Here is a 6,280-nt window from a genome sequence, read left to right on the forward strand (position 1 = left end):
TCAGATTTAAATCCTTTAAACAAGCTCAAGTTTTCATCTCCTCATCCATATTTCCAAAGCATGTAAGCCTCAAGGCACTAGGCCAACAACGAAATAGTGCTGAGCACAAAGATGTTTTTGTAACCACATCAACTCAGCCCAATGCAGATCAACTGCAGCAAACCCTGCAGATTGCTTCACCTCCCAGTGTAGTTGCATTATAACCTCCCATTTTTGCTAGTCCTCAGCTGATAGCAAAAGCTCCTCTTTCAGCTTTGTAACTCTTTTATTTTTTTCACTTTCAGTGAAATGCTGTTGAGAGCTGCCAGAGACTCAGCTGTGACATAGATCTATCTGAATTCAGGATTTTGGAAGTGTTCCTTCACGCTTGTCATCTCCTGCAATAAGCACTGCATTGTACCAAGTCTGTACATTCTTTACTGCTCTACTTGTTGCTATGGCCAGAAGTGCCAAGTTTCAGTCCGATTCTTTTGGGAGACTGGACAGAAATCTGGATTTTCTTTCTTTCTGCTTTGTTTATGCTCCTGGCCCCTACAGTGTTCTCCCTTACCATCACCCAAAACTTCTTTCCAAGGCCGGAAGGTTGGAAGCCACTGCCCCCTCCAGTCTCTCAACTTGTATAACCAGCAGCGGTCCCTCCTTGGCCTGAATCATTGCGGCAGAGAAGCGAACACATGGATGGATTCCCTCTCTAGCCAGGTGTTTCCAAAATCAGGGAGAAGCACAAAGGAGCAGATGGGAATGGCCCTGAGCAGAGAAGAGGGAAGTTTTTGGCAGGGGAGCTACAAACGCATAGTGTTGTCGGTCTGTATCAAGCTTGGGAAAGGCTCTCGCAGAAGGGAGAGCAGCAGGAGGCGCTGCCTCATTGCCATGGAAACAGCCAAAGAGCTGGCTGGTCATATTTAGAAACGTCTCCTGCTTGGGACTACTGTCAGTAGATGTCATCTATCTTTGCAGAGATTAAAACAAGGTGGAAAAGAGGAAATGCCTGACACTGAAAGCTGAAAACCTGTTTTCTTTCTTAGTTTACAATGGAGAGTCAATCTTCCACGGCTTTATGAAGATATTTCTTCTCCTCTGAGAAATATGTTCTGGTTTTGATGGGGATTATTTTTCCCCATGTCCTCAAATTTTTGGGCAGCTTTCATTACAAAGATCAACCACTTTTGGCATTATGATTCTAGCTGCCATTTCAATGCTCCTGTGTGCGTGGGTGTTCCCCATGTGTCTTGCAAGCACACTGGCTACCTACATGACATTTCTCTGTAAGACCTCTCCTTGATGACCCTTAAGGATCTCCTACTCCCTCAAAGAGGCTGATTTGTTCTCACCATAGCACCTTGATGTTTTTTTCCCACACCTTTCAAGACCAATACCCTTCCCACAGCCTCATAATGTTATTTTTGAAGACAGTCTAAAAGTTTACAAAAAAATATATATGTTATAGCTCATGTATGAAAGCCCTGCCCTAAGAACATGCCTCCGTTTCTGCAACTGGGGAGTGGAGAAAGCCGTGGAAATCTCCCACATCAGAAAAGTGAAAAATTTGATTACTGCACACAGAAAGTTATTAGTCCCCATAGCCTGCAATTTGCAAAGTACAGAATGGGTAGGACTATACGATTACCTGCAAACAACTGTCTCGGGAATTGTCCTGGATCAGTCATTCCATAAGCACTAATTCTCTTCCATGTCCATCAGCAGTTACCGCGCTTATACTGTAACAAATAAATGGGAGACAACGAAATGGTAGAAAATACTGGCTTACACTGTTTTCTCCACCTAAGCACCTTAGTAGCTATGAAGAGAGCAATGGCAAACTATTTTGTATTTACTTAGGAAAAAGAGAAAGGATGCACATTGTTATGAAATATGGAGAGAGAAAGATTACTACTACAGAGTAGTAACCAGTCATTAAACTATGTGTAAAATGTCTACTCTGCCACCTGCTGCGTCTTACCTTCACAAGGAAGGGTCTCAGCTGTGTAACACAGCTGGCAATCTGTGGAGTCACAAGGAACATGTACAGTTAGTACTGCAGGAACGGGAAGGAGATGCTGGCCAAATTCAGTGCTGCGTTTCCACAAAAATATTTAGAAAGTCCTTATAAGCAGGAGAGTCAATACTAGTAACTCTACCTGTTTGTTCTGGAACTAATCTCTCTGAAGTCACTCTTCCAGGGCTGACTGCACATTTAATGCCATGTGTTCCTGCTGAAACAACTTCAGAGACCCTCTCATTGAGGCAGTTCAATATTTTCATGCAATTTTAATAAGCAGCAGAATATGCTGCAAAATAAATCTGAGATTGGTTTGAGCTGGCGTCACAAGGAGAATGATGATAATACATAATGTGGTTGGGACCCAGGTGAAATTCTTTTTGAGCCTTACAGAAAGAGAAAGCTGGTATGTCGCAGAGAATAAAGAACAGTTTCAGAAAATGCAGTTCAGCTTAGCAGGGTTAGACAGTAGTTATACCTACACAGATTCAATACCTTTCATGATTTGATGTTTAGCCAGATTAGAAGGATCTTCTCCTTTTTAAATATACTGAAGAAATAACCTCCTCAGTTTAAACAAACAAAAAACCCAACTATTACACCAGCCCAGCTGGCAAGATTCATTCTATTATTTCAAAATGGTAGGGAAAGGAAAAATTATTTACTCCTCAAAAAGTAATGCAAGTTTCCCTTTTCAGCAATGGAATCACAGCAATTAAGTTGGCTGTTGCACCTCCTGCTTGGTTGCGGCAAGAAGCTCAACACTTGAATTTCTGAGCTTGGAGAGGAAGCCAGCAACCTGCTGGCTGGCAGTAGGGCTTCACTTTTTTTTTTTTTAAAGGATGATTTCAGTTCAGTAGCAAAAAGTGATGTGATGTTTGAGTAAGGATACCACTGCCCTCTGCTGAGAGAGATGCGATTTGTTTCTTTCTGACTGTTTCATCTGCCAGCAAAACCAGCAACTTCATTGCTTGGAAAGTAACTACGTGAGGAATTGCTCGCTGAAGTCTGAGTTTAATTCCTGCTGCTTCTGTCTTTCCTCCAAAGTTTGCTGATCTGAATCTCTCTCACCAAATATTTTGAAAACTCTACACATCATACAAAGTAAAAAGGAGCAAGGGTAATTACACGCAAAATCTTGACATGATGATAGCAGGAACTGTGAAAACTTGAACCGGAGTTTTTAAAAAGCAATCTTTATGGTTTATAAACACTTCAGGCATCCTCAACAATGTGATATCTGCTGGAGCTAGTTTTCGGTTTTCCTGCCAAAATTCAATCATGCATTATCAGATCAAGCTGAAGTCCTCTACAGTTTCTTAATTTTTTTTTTAATTGCAGCACTTGCCTGCCTGAGTTTTGGCCTCAGTCTTACACCCACACCATTTTTTCTGGTTATGCAAAAATGGAAGCTCATTCATTGCTACATTTATAACTGGCTTTACATTACAGATCTAACATTACTGTTATTTTGTTATTTTTATTTTAAAAAGGAAAAAATTTAAGCGAAACGTAACAATATTTTTAACCACTTGAGGGAGCACTTTCATTTATACATTAGGATGTTGCTATTGTGCATACATATTGGGAAATTATAAACTATACTTTTAAACAGTTTATTATAGGATATACTACACTTTACTGAAATATGTGAACGTATTGAGGCTCTTGGGTGACTGACTTTAAAGCCCAGATAGACGTTTTAAAGGAATTAATCATTCTGGTCAATAAATGCAGGCATCAGAAACAGCTACAGCTACTTACTCCCTGGGCTGACCGGCACCAAAAATCTTAAAATAGAAAATAAATTAGAGTTACACAGAATTAAAAGCAGGCAGCGTTAATCACATCTATTTTGTAGCAGTGCCAAAAATGACAGGAAGGAACAGGACCAGGCACAGATTTTATAGAGGGGTTGTGAAAGCCTCAATCCTCTGTCTCGCCTTTCCTGCTGTGTCCCCCCCTCCATAACACTGGCCAGGACAGGCCATGCTGCTGCCTCCCCAGTGCCTCTCCTGGGCTGCACAGACCCCACCATTCATCGTGCACATGCATCGTCCACCCTGGGCAGCACATATGCATTAACAGCAAAGGCTTTTCTTTATGCTTCCCCTGAGCTGATAGGCATAAGGCAGGCTCAGCCGGTGACCACTGCATCAAGCATGTCTGCAGTCACCAGTCGAAGTGGTAGTACATAACGTGCATGTGAGATCCGTAAATTGTTACGCAAACTGCCGGGGGCGGGGGAGGCACAGAGTAAGAAAGAAAAAGAAAGGGGGAAAACAAGCAGTGCTGCAGAAATCAAGTTGCTGGCCTGGCACTGGGTAGGTGAGAGCAAGTGAAGCTTAAGCAACAGGTTGGGGTGTCAGGGCCACAGGTTCCCACGTCAACAAATGGGAACGACCACGCAGTGATTCAGCCAGGAGTGCTCGGGAACGGTTGTGGTTAGGCAATCATTGAGCAATGCAACCATAGGATTAATGTAAAAGACTCTAGAAAATCAAGATTGCAAGCACTGTGGTGACAAGCAGAGTAAATGATGTAGCTGATGAAACAGTGCATTCGGACCAGTGAAGACAACAGCAGACGGTGGGCGTGAGTGGGAGGAAGCAGAGGTGGAAATGCCTTCCAATTTCTCATGTAAAGGATGGGAAGAAAGGTAACGAGAACAGCCACTTTGCTTTTCACCCTCGGTGAGCTGCCGGTAAACAGCCTCTAAACAGAAGGGAAGGTTAGGCTGTGAAACAGCTCTGCTAGGGAAAGAGCAAGAGACCAGGGAGGGAGCTGAGTGCCCGTCACACTGCGCTGCTTTGGCCTGGGAGATTTGGCAAGAGGTACTAATAAAATCTGGTGGCACCTATTCACCGCTTCTTTAAGGCAAAATAAGAAAAGCAAACCAACTAGCACTGAAGGTTACATGCACTTTTCTTTCTGTTAAAGGTATCTCATTTCCTACCACCCAGAGTTAGGGTTTTACCAATTTGATGAAACAGTTTCATCAACAATTTATTGACCTTTAGGAAACTTTTGGAAGTGGTTTTTTTTTTTTTTTTTGCTTTTCCACTTGCTCACCCAGCCAATGCTGGCACCACAAGACACTTCAGTGTAAATAGCTAGCACAGCATTTTCAGCATGAGGGCACCAGTGATCATGTATAGACTGACTTGAGAGTATCTCTAAGCAGCATTGTGTTAAAATCGACTTGAAGAACAGGGGCAAAGTTATAAGAAAATTCCTGGTGCTATCACCCATGCAACTATTTGCATTTCAGCAATGATGGGATTTTTATTTTTTTCTTTTAATTTTTATAACAGTTTTCCTATTAAGCAGCATGAAAGATGGGTGGTGGGATAATAGTGTGAACACACATTGCAAACTAAATCTGTTTCAGACTTTTTCACTCAGTGGCTCCGCTCCGAGTCCCCACAGATTATTTATAACAACTCCTGAATAGTTCCAGCAGTTACACATTTTAAAGAGTGTGTCTTGGGTGTGTGTTGGTCAAAACAAATTTGTTTTATTAACAGGTCTGATAAGGTGAAATGTGATAGAAATGTTTTAATACCTCATCGTAGCTTTGTCCCTTGGTTTGGGACAACCTTTCAAGGTGCATCTGGGTACGTATCATGCATAGCACAGCCCTGAAGTCATGAGGAGAAGGAAAGACATGTACTTGCCAGTAGGAAATGAGTGGCTTAGTTCTCCTGACTTTGGGAAAACTTTCCCATTTACGTGGTGAAATGCAGCTACTGAGAGGTTACTAGAGTTTGTTTGCTGGTGACGTGTTCCTATGACTCACTGTCTGTCACGAGCCTGTGTCTGCCTGGGGAAAGAGAGAAAGCGAGGGTGCAAACCCCAGCCTTCCACCCAGTTTTTGACCTTCTGGAGTACAGGGTGGGACTGGAACGAGACCTCTCCAGCCAGGCTCCCTTCTCACCCCCCCCTTACTGGTGAGCTGCATCTCACACTCCCCAGGGCAAAATTTGTGAGGGTGAACAGCCCTTTGCCACAAAACCCCCACTTCTTGGGGGACAGGGGATGCTACTCAAGCCGGCAGGCACTCCATTTTTACTTCCTTTTAAAAATATTTCTCCTTGCTCCTGGAAAGCCGTTTGGAAGAACTTCACTGGGGAGGACAGGTGTTTGTACCAAACCCTGGGTGCGGGGGGAAGCACTTGTTGAGCAACCCTGTGTTACTTCTCAAGGACAAGGACAGATAAAGCCACTGGGTCCTCCAGGCCTCCCAGCCTTGACTTCTGTTCTCCCACTTCCTTGGAAGAA

The sequence above is a fragment of the Aptenodytes forsteri genome, unplaced genomic scaffold (assembly GCF_000699145.1).
Source record: "Aptenodytes forsteri isolate BGI_AS27 unplaced genomic scaffold, ASM69914v1 Scaffold289, whole genome shotgun sequence".
NCBI classification, from domain to species: domain Eukaryota; kingdom Metazoa; phylum Chordata; class Aves; order Sphenisciformes; family Spheniscidae; genus Aptenodytes; species Aptenodytes forsteri.